The 25,791-nt window shown below is 48.0% G+C and overlaps 1 long non-coding RNA gene across 1 annotated transcript in view; it reads left to right on the top strand.

The window, feature by feature from the left end:
* Positions 1-25,491, top strand: part of LOC142784071 (uncharacterized) — a 163,604-nt gene extending 138,113 nt beyond the window's left edge. Inside the window, exon 3 of the long non-coding RNA XR_012888600.1 lies at positions 24,922-25,491. This is a non-coding gene — a long non-coding RNA (uncharacterized LOC142784071). The remainder of the gene's footprint in view (positions 1-24,921) is intronic.
* Positions 25,492-25,791: the final 300 nt, after the last annotated feature.

Here is a 25,791-nt window from a genome sequence, read left to right as displayed (position 1 = left end):
GGAACACCGTATGAAAGGCTTCATGCGGGATGAGTGGACTATTCCTGCTGCGCGGAAGCGGTGGTTCGTTGGAAGAAGAACGGGTCCCACGCGATAATTGACAGGAGGGAGACGTTTGCTCCAAGTTAGTGTAGGGGCCAATGAAGCGTAATTTAAACTTGTCGCACAGGCCAGGAGTGCGAAAGCGTGTATGAAGGAGGACTTCGTTGCCAGGACTGAAGGACACAGCACGATGAGACGCATCATCTTCAAGCTTGAGATCCCGTTGCTTGGCTTTATTGTTGACGCAGGCCAACTGGTGGCAATGAAGTAGACGAGACACGTATTCTTCACTTGAGGATGAACATGGTTTAACAGGCGCAAAGAACAAGAAATCGAGGAAAAAAGAGGGGAAGCGACCGTGGACGAGGTAGAATGGCGAGTAACCGGTTGTGCGCTGTACAGAAGTATTGCAGGCAAAGGTGACAAATGGCAAAATGGTGTACCAGAAATTGTGGTCTGGTTTGATATACATGGCCATCATATCTGACAGAGTGCGATGAAAGCTCTGAGTCAGCCCGTTCGTCTGAGGATGGTGACTAGAGCTCGCTTTGTGTGTAGTGCCGGATGCCTTGAGTAATTTTTCAATAGTTCTGAAAAAAATACTCTTCTACGGTCACGCAGAATTACACGAGGAGCACCGTGGCGAAGGATTATTCCTCGAAGGATGAAGTGAGCAACATTCGGAGGGGACGCACAAGCCACGGGAGCTGTTTCAACGTCGCATGTCACGTGGTCGACAGCTGCAACTATCCGTCAATTGTCCATGACAGTCATAGGAAGCGGACCATACAGGTCAACGCCAACTACCTCAAAAGGTCACAAGGACATAGAAACGGTTGTAATTGTCCTCTTCGAGTTGATGTAGCGAGCTTGCGACGCTGGCCAAGGGTGCGTGAGGCAACGTACTTCACGCCACTGGTGGCAAGCCCGGCCACTAGAAGTGACATCTTACGTGGTCGTACGTTTTCTGGACGCCCATGTGTCCAGCAGACATGTCGTCGTGATATGTCGTGAAGACCTGAGCCCGGAAAGAGCGAGGTAGAACGGGCACTCATCGTGCACTATTAGGGTGGTAGATAGAACGGTGCAGGACGCTGTTGTTGAGCGTGAATTGCATCAGCTGTTGGCGAAGACGGGCGTTACGGGGTCGACAAGTCCCATAAATGGGATCGATGATGCGGTGACAGTAAGGGTCAGCTTGTTGATGGGACAACAAGAAACCACACTCGTTCGGACAAGTTGGACCCAGAGTAGCTAAGGACGAAACATGTGGGAAAGGAACGGCCAAAGCTCCTCGGGTGCGGCAGTGAGGGACTTGTTTAGAGGCTCCAAAGAGAGTGGACAACGCGAAAGCGCATCAGCGCCTTCATGTTTTTCCCCCACTTGTATGTCATAGTCAAGTCATATTCTTGTAAACGAATAATCCAGCGACCAAGGCACCCGAACATGTTCTTGAGTGTCGAGAGCCAGCGCAAAGCGTGATGGTCTGTAACCACAGTAAAGTGGCGGCCCTGCAGACAGGCTCGAAACTTTTGTACAGACCACACAACCACCAGGCACTCCTGTTCAGTGATGATGTAATTCGTTTCGGCAGAGGTCAGTGCACGGCTTGCGTATGCGACGACCTTCTCACGTGAAGATTTGTCTCGCTGTAGGAGAATACCACCAATGCCATGACCACTAGCGTCTGTATGCAGGAGCGTGGGCGCAGTTTGGTCAGAATGACAAAGGACTGGTTCGGATGTGAGTGCACGCTTCAGTTGGGCAAATGCTGGTTAAATTTCAGGAGACCGCACAAAGGCGACTCCTGATACGAGCAACTTGTGCAGTAGCTAAGCTATTGAGGCGAAGTCTTGAATAAATTGGCGAAAGTAAGAAGCGAGGCCGAGGAAACTGCGCAAAGCTTTGGCTTTTTCAGGACGCGCGAAGTGCTGGACAGCGGAAATCTTGCCTGGATCGGGACGAATACCATCCTTGCTTACGATGTGGCCTAACATTTTGTCTTGCTCGCCAAACGGCACTTCTTGGTGTTCAGCTGAAGGCCTGTGCTTGCAAGGCACGTGAGAACTTCGTCCAGTCGTTGCAAGTGCTGAGGGAAGTTTGACGAGAAAATAACGATATCGTTTAGATAGCACAAGCGAGTCTTTCATTTCAAGCCTCCTAAAACTGCGTCAATCATCCGCTCGAATTTTGCTGGAGCGTCGCAAAGGCCGAATGAAATGACGTCTAATTCGTACAGCCCAACTGGTTTAGAAAACGCTGTATTTTCTTTCTCGTCCTTGTGCGTGGGTATTCGCCAATAACCCGAACGCAGGTCTAGGCTTGAGAAGTACTCGGCTACTTGCTGTGAATCCAAAGCATCGCCTATGCGCGGCATGGAATAAACATCCTTGTGGGTAATCATATTAGGTGTTCTGTAGTCTACGCAAAATCGCATAAACTCATCTTTATTTCTTACTAAAACAACAAGAGATGACCAAGGGCTCGCAGAGGGACGCATGATGTTTCGTTGCAGCATATCGGCGACATTTTCCTTAATGACCTCGAGCTCGGATGAAAAGACGCGATATGGTTGATAGCGTACGACGGAAGGGCCATCGGTCTCGATAAGATGCGTGATAATAAACGCCTGTCCCAGAGATGAGAAAAGGACATCAAACAATCTCTTATGCTTTTGTTGAAAGGCAAGCGACTCATCTGTCTGTGAAGAAGTCAGCTCTGGACTAATAGTCGCAACAAGAGCATGAACGCACGATGAACGTCCACTAGAAGGAAGGTCAGAACACGATGACATAAGCGGGACAACAGAGACAGGCTGGCATTCGGTACCGCAAGCCATTGTGGTGCTATTAGGACTGAGAATTTTCTCAGACCTGTCGTTTGTAGCGTAGGGAAGTCCGGAACAATTGTGGAACCACACAAGACCTGGAGCAGGGGCTATACCTCTTGCGAAACAACATGCAGATGGTGGGACAAACACGTCACAAGAGTTGATCGTGTTAGAAGCGATGGTAACCATTCGCTCATGACGAGGTGGTAGCTCAGTATCTTCCGCAGCGAGCAAGCGAACGGACTTTTCATCCGCATGAAGGGCATGCTCAGTTTCCATCATATGAACAACAGTTTCTCGACAACAGATGGAAGTGTTCGCCTAGACAGAAAATCCCAGCCTTATATTAGCTGGTGGGCCCACGAACTCAGCAAGGTGAATTGTACAAAATGGGGAAGACCAGCCATGAAAATACGAATGGTGCACATAGCGGCAGATTTAATGAAGTTCCCTTGAGCAGCGAGCATTATAGGTCCATCATAAGGGTTGGTGACTTTTCGCAGATATGAGCTTAAGGAACGATCAATCACAGACAAACACGCACCAGTGTTTATTAAAGCATTCACGTACACACCTTATTTTAAAACAGATGTATTACAGGACGCACTGGAGAAACTTCTGGCTTTTCGTTCGATGCAGCTTTTCCTCCAAAAGCTGCAGTGGTTAGATTTCCGGGCGTTTGTTGGTGAATTGCGAGACAGGTTGCAATAGAGACGTACAGCGGTGGAGTAGTGATGGTGAGTGGCGTCTAGTAGAGCGGTAAAGAAGGGTTGTCTCGGATGTCGCAGTTGGCGACGGGGAGCGACTTAGCGGCGGATCTTAAGGATGGCGTTGTAAAGTGGCCCTGTTTTTCCCATCTTCATGTTCGTAGGGGTCAAATCCACGACGCTTGTCCTGCTGACGCTTCCGACAGAAGCGTGCAATGAGGCCCCGATATCCACATTAACAACAGATTGGACGAGGTGGCCGCCGTGGTGGGTGAAAGGGCTGGCTAAGTTCACTCGGAGACATCCAAACCAGGGGAACAGGTGTCGAGTGTGCAGGGATCGATTGTACGACGGGTGGTGAACCAGCGAGGACTTGTGCGTACTTCGGCTGGAGTCGAGGTACCGGAGAGTCTACATACGCTGGCCCGGGCGTGGACGCCAATTCCTCTTTGATAACTGTTGTATCGCACGTCGGACGCGACGCACGGAGAACACAGGGCACGGCGCTGAAGGACCGGCCGACAAGAAGTATGCAGCAGCTAGTAGCCAAGCAGGAACTGTTTTATTATATACAATGCCACGCATATATACACAGGATAGCGCCTCGTAAGTCGAAAATACTTTACATGAAACCGAAACTAGCTTTGCAACAAACTGACACTGAATCCCCCCCCCCCTAGAATGAAAGGGACATGTGGCTCTAAGATTCGTATAAATTAATGCAGACTATTATCATAATTTTGAAATATATTATCAGAATTATTAGTAGCACATAAGTCACTTGTATAACCTTCACAATTTATACAATTTTAGAGGAGTGCTATGACACATAGAACTTGTACAACATTAAACTACTGTGTTTACAACCTTAACATCCCCCTCCTTTTGTCGTAAAGTAACCAATTGAAGAAGAGAGAAGTCGTATGAGAATGACAAAAACACATAGCTATATACAAAGCGCACCATGGCTGAAAGCACATATACCAACAACATACAACAACAAATCACAGCAAACCGGTGCACCAATCGGTAGACTTAACTCCTATACAACAAATAAATGTGCAGCATACAGACAACAATGCACATGTATGTTAAAGATTCCAACATTCGAGTAAGAAAGAAGAAATTAGGACACAAAGTCCTTAAACCTGGACGGTTTCTTACGCGAACGTTTACAATGCCGAAGCTCATTGCGCTTTAAAATGCTGCCTTGAGAAGCAGCAAGTTCGGTATGTGAGGAATGAGCCTACTTGCTTGCTTACGCGCTGCTCAGGCACACCTGAGAGCGTACATGAATAACTGGAGTACGATGACTCGCTTAAGCGTCCCTCAGTTGCAGCTGCGGACGGAGAAACCTGACGCGATACATGGGAACCTGAAGATTCGAAAGCATGTTCATTATCGTTAGGAAGGATACTGACATAGGGACTGGGCTCGTCAGTCAAGTAGTGATACAGAGCCTGAGAAGAGTTGATATGTGGAGTTTAAGGTCTCAAAACCACCATATGATTATGTGAGACGCCGTAGTGGAGGGCTCCGGAAATTTTGACCACCTGGGGTTCTTTAACGTGCACCGAAAGCTGAGCACACGGGCCTACAACAATTCAGCCTCCATCGGAAATGCAGCCGCCGCAGCCGGGATATGAACCTGCGACTTGAGGGTCAGCAGCCGAGTACCTTAGCCACTAGACCACTGTGGCGGGGCGAGGCTGAGAAGAGTTCGAGGACTCTGAAGCATGCTCGGTGCGCGGTAAAGCTTGGCGGCTGGGCACCCCAGCCGGACTTGGAACCAGTGCCTGAATACCGTTTCCCCCAAGAAAACATAGTCATGCTGCAGGAATAGGGATAGAAACCAATCGTGGATCCGAGGTAGAGTGTGCGACTGGTTTTGCAAGGGTATTGAAGAGTGCAAGCGTGAAGGTGGTTCCCGTTCGAAATGGACGATTACAAGTTTAAAAGCATTCAAAACCGATCCATCGCTGAGCCTAAATGCTTGGGCTCTCACTGCAGACATAATAATAAACGGAACTTTATACTTGTGTTTTTTCTCTGGAACACGTAATTTGACTCTTTGGCCAACATGAATGATGGAAGATTTGACTCCTCGCTTCTGATCCACACATTTCTTCGTGCATTTCTGCCTATGAAAAACTCGCGCCCTTATGGTATTGCCCGAAAATGAGTGAAAAGTAGAAAACAACGGCAGATCAGCTATGTCAACCGCTGTGCGAGGTGTACGCTTATGAAGCAACATCGTGGGAGATGATCCCGTAGTTGCATGAGCATAAAAACAGTAAGTACCCAAATACTTTGTTGTTGCCTTCTTTAAAGAACGTTGTTCTAGTTGGGCTAGTTGAATGTACTCTTTCAGGACCATGTTGAACCGCTCAACCTGCCCATTGGTTTGAGGATAAAAGTTCGAAAAACAGAGCTGTTGAATACTTCGTTCGGAAAGAAATGTTCCAAACTGATGACATTTAAACTGGGGACCGTTGTCTATTACTAACCGTGTTGGAAAACCTTCATGTCATAAGACCGCAGTCAAGATGGTTATTGCTGCATCAGACGTAACGTCCCGAACGAAAGAAACCACACACCATTTGAAGTAATAGTCAATCAAACTCACTGCTAAGTGACAGTATGAGGGAACATTTGAAAGAGGACCAATAATGTCCATGTCTAACTTCTCCCATGGTATCTCAGGAAAAGAAACTGGTTGTAGGGGTGCAAAGACGGGTTTCGCCGATTTGTCGGCAGCCTGACAGATGAAACAGTTCCGAACCGCACTTTCCCCTTGTTTGTCAAGACACGGCCACCATTGCCTGCCACGAAGCAGCTGCTTGGGACGGATTATGTCTAGATGATTTTCATGAGATAACTTGATTAATCGGCCCCTGCAAGGTTCTGGTACTGTTACAAGTTAGTTCTCCGCAGAAAATGAGCCCATGGGCATAGGATTGCTCGTCTTTCACTGTAAAGTAAGGTACAAGTACTGAAGTCATGTGCTTATTGGGAGGCCAACCCTCAGAAATGTATTGAACAAGCGGCTGGAAGGTACCATTATTAGCAGTGGCTGCCTGTAGCTCATCCTTATTTAAGCATGCAGCAACCAAAAAAAATTATCTCTTCTCCGGCGCCTGTGCTGGCGGAATTTGGACTGGTAGCCGAGAAATGCGTCCGCTACTACATTATTAGCACCTTTGCAATATTGTAGGGAAAAGTTATTACTTCCGGGCGCGCCATCGAGAAATTTGGAAGGGGCGACGCCCCACCGCGCCAGCTAATAACAAAGCAGCTGAAGCCTGTTGGTCAGCCCACAATGTAAAATGCCGACCCCAAAAATACGCATGCTATTTTTCTATCGCGAACAAACAAGCAAGAGCTTCGTGTTCCTCTGCTGAATACCGGTGTTCTTCAGGGGCAATGTGTTATATGCAGAAGCAACAGTTAGTAGCTTATCTCCTCTCTGATGTTAAAGCACTGCTCCGATGCCGATATTGGCTGTATCGGTGGTAACCACCACCGGAAGATTGCTATCAATAATAATTATGACTGGGGGGTCAGCAAGTACATATTTACCTGGTTGAAAGTGGTATTGGTCTCAGCGGACCAATTAAACCTCTGGCCTTGCCGGAGCGTGTGGCGCAGAGGCTCAACAACATCATCATAATACGGTAGGAACTTTGCATAATATCCAACTAACCCCAAGCAAAATTGAAGCACTTTAACAACAGTAGAAACAGGGGCATCAAGAATGGCAGCGACCTTAGACTTAACCGGCGATAAACCACGAGCACGTATGTTATGACCTAAGAATGCAATTACAGTAGCAGCAAATACACCCTTTTCAGTAAGCTTACTGCCACAGAAATCTATTTTATACAAGACAATTTTTAAGTGCACATCATCTTCTTCCCGATTACCGCGCCAGACTAAATTGTCGTCTAAGTAACAGACAACACCTGGGCAGCCCTTCAGTACATAGCTCATCACTCTTTGGAAAATAGCTGGCGCAGATGCCAGCCCGAAGCACACTCGGTGAAATCTGGAAAGCCCTTGATGTGTTACAAAAGTAGTAAGATCGCGACTCTACTCCGCTAATTCAAAGTGGTGGTATGCGGATGCCAGATAAAGTTTAGAAAAAAAATTAGCACCTTTTAACTGGTCTAAGAGTTCCTCGTTGAGAAGTAGAGGAAACCCTTCACTCAGAATGACCTTGTTCAGCTCACGGAGATTGACGCACAGTTGAATGGAATTGTTCTTATTGAGGACGACGACCAAGGGAGACACCCAGTCCGAAGCATCCACCCTCTCAATGACGCTAGTCAACTCTAGTCGTTGCAGCTAGTCGGCACCTTTTCGCCTCAGCAAAAACAGAAGACAACGCAGTGTGGCCCCTACTGGCTGCACAATACGTCGACGGTTGACGTGGTCAATGTAATTTCGGATGATACTGATGTCCGACGAAAACAGGTGGTGATACTCCGGTGGCGCCTTCGCTGGAACCGCCAAGGAGTCAACAAAGTAGCAAGCGAGGGTCTCACCTTTGATAGCTATTTTCAGAGCTCGGATGACATCTAACTCCAAGATCAAGGTGCCTTTTCCCGTGATGTAGAAGGGAATCGAAGCGCAACTGCCATTGTACGAGACTGTTGCCTTGAAGTAGCCATTGTGACCAGATGCAACGTCATCAAGCATTGCAGTGACATCGCACGCGCAAGCCTGCCCTGCCTCTGTACAAATACACCGGAATCATGCAATAAAGTGCTCTTTCGTTTCCTCCTGCACGACTGTCCACATGGTGTCAGAAGTGGTTCGTTTGATACCACCGTAAGTCGGCAATGAATGAACCCACCGACCAGCCGCAAACGCCCGTCGGGAGAATGGCGTCAACGCTGCTGCAGCCACCAAGGCCCGTAGACTTGTCTGGGGACATGTTTTACAACTGGACCGCATGAAAACGTGAGTTTGACCTTTTTCTACGGCGACGGGACTGAGCCAGCAGCCTAAGGAAATTGAAGCCGCTACCCTTTTGATGACAATAGGCGAAGACGCGAGAAGAACATTATATACTTTTAAGTTCGACAGCGAAGACGATAAAAAAGACCTCGGAATTATTTCAGCAAAGTTCGAGGGGAATTTCAAGACGTCTGAGAACCTCACCTTTAACGAATTCCGATTTGGCTCCAGGAACCAAAAAGAGGCAGAGTCGTTCAATGACTGGCTTACGGAGCTGCGAATCCTCGTGGGGAGATGCGAATTCGGTGAGCTTGAGGAACGGCTGATTCGGAGCAGGATAATTCTTGGCATCAAAGATAAGGATTTCCAGCAGAAGCTTCTCTCGGGAAACCCCTAGTTTTCAAAAGTAGTGAAAATGTGCCGCGCAAGGGAACAAGCAAAAGAACAGCTACTGGAAATCAGAGCCAGAACGGACAACCCGACAATTGCCGTAGTCACAGAAAATACAACGCCTTGCACGCGCTGCGGTCTTGAAAAACATAAATATGGGAAATGTGCGGCGCAGGGCAAACGCTGCAACAATTGCGGCAGAAGCAATCATTTCGCTCGTGTGTGCCGTCAGCCAAAACGACCGCCTAGATCGACCACAAGCGAAGTAAAGCAGGTCGTTTTGGGAGTTGAAGACGAGTATTTCCTACAAGCCCTAGAAGCGTATGCTATCTCCAGTGAGGACTGTTGGTCGGCGGAAACTGTTATCGCAGGTTCAGCGGTTGAATGCAAAATTGACATGGGAGCTTACTGCTGTTTCATGCCTGAGGCGACATTTCGGAAACTAACTACGCAGTCGGCGCAGCCATGCTCGACCACCTTGCGCGCTTTTTTTGGCCACAAGCGAACGGCGTTGAGTAAAATCACGTTACCGACTTCGTACATGGCTCAGACTTGGCAAGTGGAAATTTTCATCGTACCCCAGTCGGTGCCGGTAACAGTGAGTGGCGGTGTTGCAGAGCCCTTAAGACTAATATCCCGCGTACGCGCGGTCGATGCCCAGCCAACCAAGGACCCAAGTGCTGGTTTTGACGATGTATTCCAGGGCTTCGGGGAGCTGAAGGGTGTTTCGTACCACATCGAGCTCAAGCCAGGCGCACGAGGCAGCATCAAGCCAGCTCGGCGAGTTGCGGTTGCTCTTCTAGAACGCGTGAAACAAGAGCTCGATAAAATGGAGGGGGACCTCGTCATTGCAAAGGTAACTGAACCTACTGCCTGGGTAAGCTACATGGTCGTAGTAGTTAGGAATGACAAAGTGCGCATTTGTTTAGAACCTTCGGACTTAAACAAGGCCATACTGAGGGAGCACTATCCTATGCCGACATTAGAAGATGTAGTTCCGCGCCTGCATGGGGCAAAGTACTTTTCAACGCTAGATGCATCTTCAGGATTTTGGCAAATTAAACTAGACAAAGAAAGTTCATTATTATGTACCATGAGCACTCCCTACCGCCGCTACAAATTACTGCGCATGCCCTTCGGGATCGCCTCGGCTCCAGATGTCTTTCAGCGGGCAATGCACCAGGTAGTTGAAGACCTGAGTGGTGTCGCCGTCGTAATGGATGACATTCTCGTATGGAGAAACTGTCGAGAAGAGCATGACAAAAATCTAGCAGCTTTGTTCGCAAGCTGCAGAGAGCACAACCTAAAGCTGAATAAAAAAATATCATTTTTTGCAGCCGCAAATTCGATACATGGGTCATATCCTCACGCAAGAAGGACTTCGCCTGGATCCCGGAAGAGTGGACGACATCTCGCAAGTGCCACCACCACAAAACTGTAAGGAACTGCAGGTTTTTCTCGGGATGATGAACTTTGTGGCGCGTTTCATCACCAACATGTCTTCACTATCTGCACCCCTTCGGGAGCTATTGAAGAAGAACACTGCCTGGGTCTGGACACAAGAGACCCAAGAAAGCTTCAATACACTTCGCGCTTGCCTAACAAAAGCACCTGTTCTCGCCTATTTTGCGAAAGGTGTTCTCTTGACGTTGTCTGTGGATGCAAGCCAGAAAGGGGTAGGGGCAGTTATTTTGCAAAATGGACACCCAATCGCCTACTCGTCGTGTTCGCTTACCTAAGCACAAAAGAAATACGCCCAAATGGAGAAAGAGCAGCTAGCCATTGTTCACGGGTGCGCAAGGTTTGAAGACTACATCCTAGGGCAGCCAGAGGTAATCGTCGAATCCGATCACCACCCTCTAGAGTCAATATTTTGGAAACCACTATATGAATGCCCGTTACGATTGCAGCGTATGAGACTCTCCCTTCAGAGGTTTCCTATAAAAGTGATTTACAAACCAGGAAAAGAACTGTTCCTAGCGGATGCACTCTCGCGTTTTCCTAACCAGAAGGAGCTGAAAGAAGAACCACTGGATTTTCATGTGCACGCTCTCTCTTCTCTTCCAGTCTCTGATCGGCAACTGCAGGAAATCTGGGAAGAAGTACTTAAGGATGCAAAAATGACTGAACTGTGCAGCTATTCAAGCACAGAATGGCCTTAGAGCAAGCTTGAGGTGTCTGAAACCGCACGAGCGTATTGGAACTATCGCGACGAACTTCACGTCGAAGATGGCCTTCTCCTAAGAAGTAACAAGTTGCTCATTCCGCTGACAAAAAGGCAAGAAGTACTTCGTTTGCTTCACGCGGCACACGGGGGTGAAGAAAAGATGAGGGCAAGAGCCAAAGCGGTTATCTACTGGCCGAGCATGTCGGTGGATATTGCAGCTCTAGCGAAGGCGTGTAAACTTTGTCAAAAGTACAAGAGCAGGAACGCCAAACTACCAATGCTTAGTCCCGATATACCTACTTTGCCGTGGCAAGTAGTTGGAATCAACCTTTTCTACCACGAAGGCGATGAGTACCTCGTTGTGGTAGATTTCTATTCTTTTTTTTTCGAGATCAAGCAGATGCATCGAACTACGGCAGAAGCAGTGACAAACGTGTGCATGCAAATCTCGCCACGCACGGCTTACCAGCCAAGATATGCAGCGATAATGGTACGCCGTTCAATAGCGCGTGCTTCCGTATTTTTTCAACGCAGCTGGGCATCTCCCACGTGACTTTCAGTCCGCATTACCCTCGCGGTAACGGCATGGCTGAAATGGCCGTCCAAGAAGCAAAAAAACTACCGAAGAAGTGCCGGTTTGGAACACTGGAGTTCTAAAGCAGCCGGCTTGAATGGAGAAACATGCCAAGGGATGACCGCCTAAAGTCACCCGTCCAACGGCTCATAAGTCGACAGATCAGGACCAAGCTGCCCGTACTAGACTGCCACCTTGAACCCCAAACCGTGCCGACCGAAGCTGTCCGAAAGCGACTCGGCGAAATACGGCGAAAACAACGCGTCTTCTACAACAGATCAACGCGGAATCTACCGGAAGTGCACAGTGGGTCCACAGTATCTGTTTACGATACAACAAACAAGACCTGGGCACCAGCAGTTGTCATGGGCCCGGCAAGTACACCATGCTCTTATAATGTAGCTACTGAGAACGGCCAGCATCTACGACGCACGAGAGAACACCTCAGGTCAACAAACGGGCAGGTTTTCTCGCAGCAGCCAGAAAGCGCGACAGCGACCGCGTGTTCCAGCCAGCAGCCGTGCACCACCGAGTAGCAAGCACCTAAAGAAGCACCGCGTCGAAGCACAAGACTGCGAAGATCGCCACAACGATATACTCTCCCATAGCGCCCAACAGACACTGTTCCGCGGATGTAGTGCAAATTGAACTTTGAATTGTTTATTTAATGTGCCTTCGTTTAGACATTTTGTGTTCTGTTTCTTTTTTTCCAAGGGAAGGAAGATGTGACCAAGTGCAACGTCATCAAGCATTGCAGTGACTACGCATGCGCAAGCCTGCCCTGCCTCTGTACAAATACACCGGCATCATGCAATAAAGCGCTCTTTCGTTTCCAGCTGCACGACTGTCCACAGCCATGATTATTTATGGCTTTCTCTGAGCATTTCTGTAGAACGGGGTCCGAAAGTAGACTTGGCATGTGAAAAGTTCCTCTTATAATCTTCGACGTTGAGTAATGACATAGTTGCCCCAGTGTCGATGAACATGTTGAAAGTGGATTCATTAATACACACGGGAAGATAAAAAGCTCCAATAGTGGTGACCGTTTCGTGCACTTGCAGGAGAGCAACTGTATTGGACACCGTCAATGTGCCTTGATGACCGGTCGAATCCGTAGTATAGGGTAGACCTACGCCGAGGGAGGCGCTGCATTGCCGGGCGCTGTCAGTCAATGTGGGGTGAAAACTGGTTACTCGAGTGTTAACCCCTTCGCTGTCCCCTTCAACCTACTTTGAAAACGCGTATGCTTTGCTCGCACTCTGCACGTGTTCCGCACGTGTTTTTGAGAGTTTCGCGTCGCGCGCGGTTTTGATATGTACGCTTCTGTCCACGTTTAATAGCATCGCCGCAATTGGGGATTTTTTTCGTGGCAGTAAGTCTACTTGAAGAGTGCGTCATCTTTTTCGTGAAGTTTCGAGAATTCGAAGGACACCAAAATTTAGGACCTGGACCAGCTTCACGAGAAAGTATCAACATTGGAAGACACGACGTGAACAAACGCAGCTTACCGTATCACCGGCTTTGCTCGGTGGCGCCGGGACGCTAAACCGTGCGGGGTGCGGCGACGGGTGTGTGTGCGTCGACTGGCTCACAACTATTCGAACGACTTTCTCCGACATTTTATAACCGAGATGGAAGTCAATGGTGAATGCCATTTCACCTCCCTTTCGGACTATACGCCTTGCGCAGAGGAAAACAAAGGTCGGACCATTCCCCTTTTTTTACTGAGCATGCATGCATAAGGACTCCTAGAAATTCTTCGTCTACATGGACGTCGACGAAGGCCCTCCCGGCGCATCTATGGTGTCGGAGTATCAATCGAATGACGCGAGTAGCGTCTTGCCAAATGAGCAACCGAGTAACGACACGCGAGCGCCCAGTGCCGCGTCTCTCGATTACAAGAACGATGACGACGCGGGTCTGGCTCTTACTTGAACGTGGGACGGATGCCACACCGTCCTTTAACGCAGAAGAAAACAGAACCATAACCAAAGCTAGAACGAACCCGAGAAAGGACTAGAGAAGAAAAACGAAAAGTCAGCAGGCCATCCACCTGTCGACGCAGCATGAGACAGCCAAGTCAAGCGGGATTTCCAGCGCAGAAAACGCCGAGCACCGATGCCCCTTCCAAAGGAATACTTAAAGTTTATCCTGAGACCGTACAAAGGCCTCACAGTGAGAAATCCGTTTGGATCGGAGCTCTCTATGGCAGTGATAGAGGCCTGCCGGGACAGCTTTGGAGGAGAAAGTTTTTGCTGCGGGTCCACCCCGGATCGCACTTCATAATATTGTCCATGCCACACGAACAAGTGGCGGGCAGGCTGAGAGAGATCAACCAATTCAAAATCAGAGGACGAATTTACCCCTTCAATGCGTACGTGGCTGACCGAAAAGACGTGCTGCGAGGCATCGTTCACGGACTTCCGCCTGGAACCACTCAGGCCGACCTGATGGCAAACCTACGAATACGGACACAAGGGGTGAAAATAGAGAGAGCCAGAATGCTGGGCTCTTCAAAGTCAGATAATAACTTTTACGGGTGACGTGCTCCCCAGGTGTGTCTATTTTATGAGTGTAGAGGCGATCTGTTGTACATACGAGCCTACCAAACAGGTTTTGCAAGGTTCGTCGATCAACTGGACACCGAACTGATGTGTACCCGACTCCGAAGGCCAACAGGTGCTCCAAGTGTGGGACGTGTGATCCTACTCAAGGACACGAATGTGTCTTGAACTGTGCCACATGCGGTGAAGAGCACGCTACAGGAGACAAATCGTGCAGAAAGAAACTGAAAAGGGTGGCTCCCCGAATTTCACGAGTGGAGACGCCTCGAAGACAAACAGAGTGTACCTACGCCGAGAAAAATTTCCCGCAACTTGAGCAACACCAGCAGAAACATCCTCGTTGGTTCAGCTCAGACCGAGAGAAAGCGATGCTCCAGAAGTGGCAAACATCTAGATCCAGCTCCAGATCACGATTGAGATTGAGATCAACATGAAACAACCCGCAATAGCGAAACAACCGCAAGCCTGCGGAGGCCCCTGGCAAGCCAAACTTGAATAAAACACCGAGAAGCAGCTGGGAAACAAGCTCTGCCCGTGCAAGGAATAAGAAGCAGCAGCAGCAACCACTGGCCTTAGTACAGAGGACGCACAAAACAACCAACCAAACAAGGTGAGCTGGGCAAGTCTAGTGCTTCCCAGTGTTCCGGCAATTGATAGCCCCCAGTATAGGAAAATTCTAGAGGAGAACAAAAGATTAATATAAGAAATTAAACAGCTTAGAAATCAAATGGCCACCCCGCAGGGGCGCCTGCGCAAGTAGGCGTTTGGTGTGTAGCGCCACCATGGACCCGAGCTAACGGGGGAGTTTCTACTCCCTCCCACGCCTAGCCGTGCGTGGCTTTGCCGTGTCCGGGGAAAAGGGGATCCTGGGGGTTGAGCCGACGCTGGGTGATTGGACCATTAAGGCCCCCCGGCAGAGGCAACACACCCCTTTGGCCCCGGCTTCACGTAGACGGCACCCCTGGGCTGACCCACCCAGGGTAAATCGACAGTCGCCTTTTCCTATCTCTCTCTCCCTACATCTTCGTCTTTCTTACTTTTTTAGCTTTCCTGTCTACTTCTCTCTTCTGCTTACTTCCAATTTTCTCGGCGGCAAGGGTTCACCCTGTGCAAATAGCCTACCTTGGTCTAGGCGCATTGGGTTATGGCAGTGTTGTACGGCTGACGTCTGCAAGCTTTCGGCACCTGCAAACTTGCAGCGTCCCCTTGTTGGGCTCCGTGGTGGGTGGCCGCCAACGCTGCTGAACAAAAATAAGGCCGGCATGCATGGAGCATTCCCTCAACTTTCTGATCGTACCGGCCTAAAGCGGGTACGCACCGACGACATAAATTTCTTCAACCAGCCAATAGAAACTTTTCCCAACTTTCACGTCATTCACTGCGAAAAAACCGCAAAGCAAGCCAGGGCCGTATCTCCTTTCGTTGTTGTCAGGTGTCTTACTGAAACTCTCGGGGCTGGATACAATGTAACCAAAATGGCTAGCGGAGACCTTCTTCTCGAAATTCGGGACAAAGCACAATTTGTAAAGCTAGACAGCCTCTCAACGTTTGGTGACGTACCGATCACCGTAACACCACACAGATCTATGAACATTACTCGCGGAGTGGTATCTGATGCAGACTTACTTGACCTGACCGAAACTGAACTTTTGGAAGGCTGGAAGAGCTAAAATGTCAATAATGTAAAGAGAATTATCATCAGAAGAGATAATAAGGAAATACCAACGAAACACTTGATACTCACGTTTGCATCCAGTAAACTACCAGATTCCATTCAAACAGGGTACACGAAGACATCTATCAGACCGTATATACCAAGCCCTCGTCGTTGCTTCCAATGCCAGAGGTATGGCCATGGCTCTAAAACCTGTCGTGGTCGCCAGACTTGTGCAAAATGTGGAGTCCTAGGCCACGTGTCTGAGAACTGCAAACAACCGCCACACTGTGTAAACTGCGAAGGAAACCATGCCGCATATTAACGCTCCTGCACATACTGGAAAAAAAAGAAATAATTACATTAAAGGTGATGGAGAACATATCATTTAAGGAAGCACGGCGATGAGTCGCTCCATTCTATGGACCTACATACGCTGATGCGGCGCGTCAGGGGGCACCGCCGCACCAGCCCTCGCCACTCCTTCGGCCCGCGCATACCGAGCCGGTGGTTGTGGCACCTGCCCCCAAGGCGGCTGTAGCCCAGGCTACACCGCCTACTCCCAAACAGAGACTGGAGACTCCAGAGTCTCCGGGTCTCAAGGCCTCCCCTCACCAGGCGAAGCCCGAAATCCGAACTTACAGCCCGCATGTGCGGGCATCCAGTGCCTCCGAGGAGGCAATGAATACGTCGGCACCCTTGGTGCCGAAAGAGCGGCGTGGCTCCTTGGAGCGCGCCAAGAAAACAAAAAAGCAAATAACAGGGCCTGGTGACGGCCCTGTTAAGTGAACTCAAACTCCCCGTCTGGACAGCCACTCGCTTTTCGTACACACAGCATTATTTTTAATTCACCATGAACACTCAAGTTATACAATGGAACGTCAGGGGCCTTCTCAGAAACCTTGACGACATCCAAGAACTCTTACACGAACACTCACCAAAGGTGCTGTGTGTGTACAAGAAACACACCTTAATTCAAAACACACAAATTGTCTTCGTAAATACGTTATTTTTCGAAAGGACCGTGATGATGCCATGACATCATCCGGAGGTGTTGCCATCATAGTGAATCAAGGAATTGCATGCACACACAACTCCAAACATCCCTTGAGGCAGTGGCTGTTCGAGCGGTTCTTTTTGATAAACTGATCACAATCTGCACTATTTATATTCCTCCTAGCTATCAGCTGCAAAAACGTGATTTACACTCTTTAATTGATCAACTTCCGGAACCTTATGTTCTCCATGGAGACTTTAATGCGCATAGCAGGCTATGGGGTGATTCTCGGTATGACGCGCGAGGGCGACTGATTGAACAGTTCCTTCTCTCGTCGAGCGCGTGTCTCCTAAATCGAAAAAAAAACCAACCTATTATGATGTCGCTAATAACACCTACTCTTCCATAGACCTAAGCATAGTATCTCCATCTCTTGTGCCTCTACTCCAGTGGAAAGTCGTCGGTAATCTGTACGGAAGTGACCACTTCCCCGTAGTTTTGAGCACAACTACAGTAAATGAGTGTCCACCACGTGTTCCCAAGTGGCTCATAAACAGAGCCGACTGGGAACAGTTTTATACCATCGCTCGTCTAGGTTGGAATGACATATGTACTTTGAACATTGATGTTGCTGTCAACTACATCACAGCGTTTTTTATTGATGCTGCAACAAAATGCATCTCACAAACAAATGGACACCCTGGAAAACATCGTGTGCCATGGTGGAACTCTGAATGCCGAAACGCGCGCAAACAGCAAAACAGAGCTTGGAGGCTGCTTCGGAACTCACCGACGGCCGAAAATCTTGACACCTTCAAAAAAATAAAGTCTCAAGGCAGGAGAACGCGTCGGCAGGCCAGAAGAGAAAGCTGGCAGAAGTTTTTGTCAGGGATCAATTCATACACACAAGAGGCTAAAGTCTGGAACATGGTCGGTAGGATAGCATGAAAACAAGTACACACACTTCCACTCGTAAACACTCAGGGTGATACCTTGGAAGATCAGGCAAACTTCCTCGGTGCACACTTTGAACGGGTATCCAGCTCGTCCCACTATACTGACACTTTCCAAAAATACAGAACAATAGAAAAGCAGAAACTCGAACACAAATCCACTAGATACGAGGCGTATAACCAAGCTTTCAGTCTAGCTGAGCTGCGAACATCTCTAAACTCCTGCAGTACTTCTGCCCCAGGTTCTGACCGTGTGGTGTATGAAATGTTAAAAAACCTACCGGCCGAAACACGAAAAACCTTACTTTGTTTGTACAATGCTATCTGGTCTTCTGGTACTATCCCTACCTCCTGGGAAGAGGCTATTATTATTCCAATTTTGTAAGAGGGCAAGGACCCTTCTTTAGCTTCAAGTTATAGGCCTATTGCACTTACAAGCTGCTTGTGCAAAGTTTTCGAAAAAATGATAAACTGCCGACTTGTACATATCCTTGAAACAAACAATTTGCTCGACCCATTTCAGTGCGGATTTCGAGAGAGTAGATCCACAAGACCACCTTGTCCGTATCGAGGCACAGATCAGAGACGCCTTCGTCCATAAACAATATTTTCTCTCTGTGTTCCTCGATATCGAAAAGGCTTATGATACAACATGGCGTTTTGGAATTCTAAGAGACCTGTCCCACCTGGCGTGCGCGGAAAAATGTTTCACATAATCGAAAGTTACCTTTCAGACCGGACATTCCATGTCCGAGTGGGCACGGTTCTTTCCCAAACATTTTTCCAAGAAACAGGCGTGCCACAAGGTGGTGTACTTAGCTGCACACTTTTTCTCATCAAAATGAATTCCTTGTGCTTGTCCATCCCTCGGAATATGTTTTATTGTACATATGTTGATGACGTCCAGCTTGGCTTTAGATCTTGCAATCTGGCAATGTGTGAGCGGCAGGTTTATTTAGGTTTAAACAAGGTCTCCAAATGGGCAGAGGAAAACGGATTCCGACTGAACCCACAAAAAAGCACGTCTGTCTTGTTCTCCCGAAAGAGAGGCATGCACTCAGAACCGGACATAGAACTGAACGGTCAGCGTCTGTCTGTTAATGAGGAGCATAAATTCTTAGGATTAATATTGGACAACAAGTTGACCTTCGTACCACACATCAAGAATTTAAAAAGAAAATGTTTAAAAGCCATGAATGTTTTAAAATTGTTGTCACGCACTACGTGGGGTAGTGACAGGCAATGCCTCATGAACCTGTTTAGAAGCCTCATTCGCACCCACTTAGATTATGGGGCCGTTGTTTATCAGTCTGCGACTCAAAGTGCTTTGAAGATGCTGGACCCCGTGCACCATTTGGGCATCCGCCTTTCTACGGGTGCTTTTCGCACCAGCCCCGTAGAAAGCCTTTATGTTCAGTCAAATGAGTGGTCGCTTCATCTGCAGAGAACATACATGTCCTTTGTTTATTTCCTTAAAGTGAAAGCAGACAAGAAGCACCCCTCATACTCTATTATTAATGATTTGTCGAGCTCGATTCTGTTACAAAACAGGCCTTAAATGAGGCAGCCCTTCTCAGTTCGCCTGAAGAGTCTAGCTGAGGAAACTGGAGTTTCACTTGAACACAGTTTAATGGCTCCTGTAGCATACCCGCCACCGTGGCAATGACTGCGATGTGTCTTTTCTAGAAGTTACAAAGCATGCGCCTATTGCCCATATCCAAACATACTTCCTGGAACTTCAACACAAATACACACGTCCTGAGTTCTTTGCAGATGCCTCCAAGTCTAACTCCTCTGTGTCCTACGCTGCTGTCGGCCCATCCTTTTCGGATGCTGGCCCTCTACATCCAGGCACAAGTACCTTCACTGCGGAAGCTTATGCGATACTTGTGGCAGCTAAACACATCAAGCAATTACAAATACAAAAAGCAGTAATTTATACGGACACCCTCAGTGTGGTAACGGCTCTGCACACTCTTAAAAACAAAAAAACCCAGTTCTTGTCTCACTTTACTCCATTTTGTGCACACTCTACACACTCAAACATGTTGTAGTGTGCTGGGTGCCAGGGCACCGTGAGATTCGAGGCAACGTGAGGGTGGATCAGCTCGCTGCATCCGTCCACAAAAGCACTGCCCCTACACTCATATCAATCCCGGCCCTTGATCTGAAGCCGTCTCTCGAACGAAATCTCAGGGACTACTGGCAGAGCAAGTGGGATACACACACACAAAACAAACTACACATTGTGAAGCCACACCTTGGTCATTGGCTGCCCGTATTGAAATCGCGTCATACAGAGGTAATACTTACGAGACTCAGGATAGGACACACATACACGACACACACACATCTTTTGTCCGGTGGGGATCCACCATTGTGTGACAGATGTGGTGAAGTAATAACAGTCCTTCACAATTTAATTCAGTGCAAACAATTGGACACTCTAAGAAAACAACACTTCCCATTACCCTACCGACAACATATACCTTTACACCCTGCAATGTTCGTCGGTAGGGAACCACTTTTTAGTCACAAATCATTGTTAGCGTTTTTAAAAGAAATTCATAGTTTTCATATCATATACCCGGGCATTCCGTAGCACAGCCTCTCCAGAGAGGTTTTCGCTGCGGTGGCTACACAAGAAAGCACTTGCCTCACGGCCCTTGGACGCAAGGGTATGAACGAGTGAGGTACTTGTGCTAATGCCATACATGTCCACCATCGTTTTTCATTATCACCAACCTTCGTCACCTATTCACACCACACACACCTTTCACGACATGGTCATGATTTTATTACTTGTATGGTTTTACCCGCCTTACCGCGAGGAATTTTATGGCCCTTATACAGCCGCTTGTCACAATCATTGTCCATATTTTTAGTTAGATGAACTGGCGCTCTTTGGCCGTGAAATGGCCCTTGCGCCACAAAACATCAAACACCATCATCATCAAATCAAAGGGCCGCGGAGCGGAAAGGGTATAAACTGGCCATCTAGTAAATGGAAAGCCAATGAAAAAATGCAATTAGGAAAACACAAAATTCAGGGTCGGTAGGCAACCACACTGAGGGCGATAAAGAGGCACGAGAGCGTCTAGCCAACATGAAGGATAGCGCAGAAACGAGCGAGGAAACAATAGACGAAGACTCGTTCGCAACTCAATCAGAAAGCAGTGAACTAGTAAAGCAAGTGCAGACGCAGGTTCAAGCAAACAGGGAAAACATAGCTTTTTTACATAAACTGCTAGCTGATTTAATGGCGGAAATGAAAACGATTGTCGTAGGAGAACTGAAAATTCAGAGGCAGTATGTTAACGATGCTGAAAAGGCTTGCAGAGAGCACTAAACAAACGCTCCCTGTCCGCCCCAGTTATTGACAAACCGTCCGAAGCAGGCCGCGACAGCATGGATACGACCAGGCAGCATGGCGAAACTGATATAAAAAGTGTAGAACATTAAGAGATTTGGCAGTGGAACTGTCTCACATTTCACAAGCACTCCAAAATACATGAACTTGGTGCCAATTCAGCCAGACGTAATATGCCTGTAGAAAGTTGGACCCAAGACGGTCAAACTGCAGGGATATGATTGTTTACAAGATCCAAATTATCCCCGCGTAGCCTCGCTGGTTAGCAAAAGTATTGCAGCAAAGGTTGAGCACATATAAAGTTTGCGGATAAATTATAAGATAATCACCCTCCTTCCTCTGAAGAGATGCAAAATGAAAACTGTAATATTAAATATATACAGCCCTCCCAAAAATAAACACGAGGACATTGATGCACTGCCTAAAGATGTCGTCGGCATTGCAGGGGCGAGAGATCGACTTGTGGTATTGGGCGACTTTAACGCACCCAGCACCACCTGGGGTTATTCGAAAGATTCCCCTAAGGAAACGCGTCTCGAACACGCCGTATCCAAAGTAGGATTGAGCTTAATTACTCTAGCCACAACACCTACGAGGCTGGGTAGCAGCGTAAGTCGAGACACGTTCCCAGATATGACATTCACACGTAATATTAACGACACTAACTGGACAAACCTGGAAGACAATCTCGGCAGCGATCACTATATAATCAGCATTTCTCTGTCAACTCCAAAACTACATAGGGTCATAGGAGACGTGGTGATCACTGACTGGGAAAGGCACAGACGACGCGATCCCCCACCCGACTATGGGGACTGGTCGGAGCACATAATCGCAGTTCACAAACAAACATCTAAACGTATCGCTAGAACAGCAGGGACTCCTGCAGCCGACAGGCACCTGCTTCGCCTGTGGGAGAGCAGGCGCCGTATGCTGAAAAGGCGAAACAACCAGCGACTCAACCGGAACCTTCTCCGCAGATTCGATGCTTTAGGAGAGGAGGCAAATGAATACGCTAACGGAATTGCAACTGAGGGATTGATCCAGTTCTGCAGTTCACTACAGGACACTCTGAGCACTGCAAAAATTTGGGCCATTCTAAGTAAAATGGTTGACCCAGAAAAATCAAAATCGGCCACGAACAGAACACTACAACAAATAATGCATGATTCCGGGCACAGAGGATGAGTTAATACAAGCACTTAAGGACAGATACATAGGAGAGGATACCGATACTTTCAGTATTGAAATGCAGTACACTGGTGCGAAAAACGAGAGACTCGACGCCCCAATCACCAAGAAAGAGATCTTTGCGGCTGCCCAAGCAGCCAAGAGAAATTCTGCCCCTGGTTCAGATCAAATCACAAATGCAATGATAAGGAACCTCAGTGATAAAGTTACAGAGGCACTGACAAACCATTTTAATGACAACTATTGGCTCAAAGGGAAAATACCCGAGGAATGGAAAGTAGCCAAAATTATTACGATACCGAAACCCGGGAAGATACCATCCCTGCAGTCACTCAGACCTATATCTTTGATGTCATGCAAGGGAAAGCTTATCGAAAGGGTTATTCATAATTGGCTCCAAAACTTTATAGAGGACAACGGCCTTTTTCCAGCCACTATGATGGGTTTCCGCAATGGCTTCTCCATTCAAGAAGCATTTCCCCTATTACAAGGGGAAGTTTGGGCTATATACCTACATGATGAGAACATCTTATAATGGCCCTGGATTTAAAATGAGCATTCGACAATATTTCGCATAAGGTCATCCTTAGAGAATTGAACAACATCGGATGTGGGACTATTACCTACAATTACATCAAGGCATTCCTCACAGAAAGGCGGTCTTCGATAAGCGTACCGCAAGTCATGTCAGGCGCTTTTGAGATGCCAAACAAAGGTACCCCTCAAGGAGCCATTCTCTCTCCTCTGCTCTTTATATCGCCATGTTAGGACTCACGCGAACTTTGGATGAAGTTCCGCAGTTAGTATACAATCTCTATGCGGATTATATCACGCTATGGGCAACGCGTGGATCTCTGGCTAACAAAAAGCAGACACTTCAAGAGGCTGCAAAGCAGTTGAAAGCTTTACGAACGCAAGCGGGCTCAGCTGTGCCCCAGAAAAATCTGAAATTATCCGGGTACATGGAAAAAGATGCAAACGTAATGGAAGCATCGACATACACACTGAAGGTGTCAAAGTACGTGAGGTAACCACAGCACGTGTTCTGGGTTACAGGGTTCAAAGTAATGCACGAGCAAACCCTACAACAAACATATTAAAATCAGCCACCAAACAATTTGCACGAATGATCCATAGAGTAACATACCACATACAGGGAATGAAGGGAGGAGGCACAATGGATCAGTACAGACACTTGTACTGTGTAAGGTTACGTATATTCTACCTTTCCACGTGTTAAACAAATCAGAAGAAGAAACCATCGAGCCTATAATTAGGGGCGCCTACAAAGTGTCCATAGGTCTACCGGTAAGCACACCAACTCAAAAGCTTTTGGACCTCTGTATATATCAAACATACCCTGAGCTAAAGACAGCGGTACCGACTGCGCAGAGAAATCGTCTAAGTAAAACAAAAGCTGGGAGAGAGATACTTGCTAGGGTGGGCTTTCCGCCATAACCTCAGAAGCTGGACGAGGTTCTTGTAGAAATCCCGCATACCGCCCGCAGCAAGATCTCGATCTCACCGCTGGCCAAGAACATGGACGTAAAAACAAACAGAAAGCACAGAGAGGAGAGAGTGCGATGGCTCCGAAAAACGTTAAAAAACAAATGAAATGTTTTGTATGTGGACGCTTCGAGGTACAACTTTAAACGGTCAGTTGCATCAGTACTTAGCAAAGACAACTGCATGGTGACATGTGCATCGCTGCACACGTCCTCGATCGCCAAGGCGGAATGCTTTGCCATTGCCCTAGCAATCAAAGCGCAGGAACAGAGAGATGAACCGCAGACAACTGTCATTTCCGACTCGCAGGGAGCATGCCGTTTGTTTTAAGAGGCCGCCTTCCGACACAAATAAACAAATTCCTAGGCGGGAGATTGACTAACAAATACAGGCTGGTCTGGTGTCCAGGATACGCAGGCCTGGAGGGGAACGAAAGTGCCGACGCTTGTGCTCGAGGGCTCACGAACCGAGCAGAGCTTCGACAGCACATTCAATCCTTTGAAACACTCCAGGAGGAAGCTATCGAGGAGGATAATGACCCATCCACAATGGCCCCTCGCGAAATTCTTGCTAACCAGCGAGGCATGGGACAAAATACAGCGCTTCCCACAAATCATTAGAAGGAGAGGACGCGATTGACCTCTGCAGAATTCAAACGGAAGTCTTTCCCAATCTTCAAAGATTACAGAAAATTTTTCCAACGCTGTGTGGGCATGCGTGTCCGTGGTGTGGCGGCTCGCCATACTTCTACCACATTTCGTGTGGTTGTCTAAAACGACCACCAAATTTAGATACCTTTTTAGGTCAGTTCAAGCTTTGTAATACTTTCGAGCAATGGGAAGCAGAGCTTGCCAGCTCTCACCCAGAGGTGCAGCTTGCGCTTCTGCGTCACATCAAGCAGGCGGCGGCAGCCAGTGGAGCCCTGGACTTAGGGCCCCGCCCATCAAGCTCATGACCCCTGCCCCAACCCTTGCAAATAAAGTTTTTCCTTTCTTTCTTCCTTCCTTTTCGTGGCAGCATTTGGTAAAAGGGCAGTGTGTGCTCAGCCATGTAGCCGCTGCGAAGCAAGTTGTAGCAGATGCCGCCGTCCTCGTCAGAGCGAAGTGTTTTTCGCAAGGGAAAGACGACGCTGTTTATGACATGGAGTTAGAGGTGAGTACAACTTTCTGTACGTTCATGTTTATATACCTGTTTTATTTGGTTTACTGTGTGTACTATGCACTATGTTTGTTACTGAATGCATGGGTAAGGCCGCTTCTCGTGCTTTAGGTTAAGCGGTTCTTGCGCTGTGACTGCTATTAGTTGGGAAAACCTTAATTTACTAGCACCCATCCGAGTTATCGTGCGGTATATACACAGCACTTCAAAAATAAATGGTCTATTTGGGGCTTCTTTCCGACCCACAACAAAAATGGACATCTATTTCGCGTGTCCTTCCTTGAATTATTACCGTTCTCATTGCGGTTACTTCGAGTTCATGAACAGCGTGCGTACCCATGATGAGCGCCCAGCTTTCAGAGAAACTTTTTTTGTGTCTAATCTGCGGAGGAAGAGCGTACTGCTATAAAGACATTTCATCTTGGTCACTATCCCCCGCAGGGGCGCCTGCTCAAGTAGGCGTTTGGTGTGTAGCGACACCACGGACCCGAGCTAACGGGGGAGTTTCTACTCCCTCCCACGCCTAGCCGTGCGTGGCTTTGCCGTGTCCGGGGAAAAGGGGATCCTGGGGGTTGAGCCGACGCTGGGTGATTGGACCTTTAAGGCCCCCCGGCAGAGGCAACACACCCCTTTGGCCCCGGCTTCACGTAGACGGCAGCCCAGGGGAAATCGGCAGTCGCCTTTTCCTATCTCTCTCTTCCTACATCTTAGTCTTTTCTCGTCTTTAAA

Source organism: Rhipicephalus microplus, unplaced genomic scaffold, assembly GCF_043290135.1.
Source record: "Rhipicephalus microplus isolate Deutch F79 unplaced genomic scaffold, USDA_Rmic scaffold_13, whole genome shotgun sequence".
In the NCBI taxonomy this organism is placed as follows: Eukaryota; Metazoa; Arthropoda; class Arachnida; order Ixodida; family Ixodidae; genus Rhipicephalus; species Rhipicephalus microplus.
The sequence above is the reverse complement of the archived record's forward strand: the minus strand, read 5'-3'. Positions and strand labels throughout refer to the sequence as shown.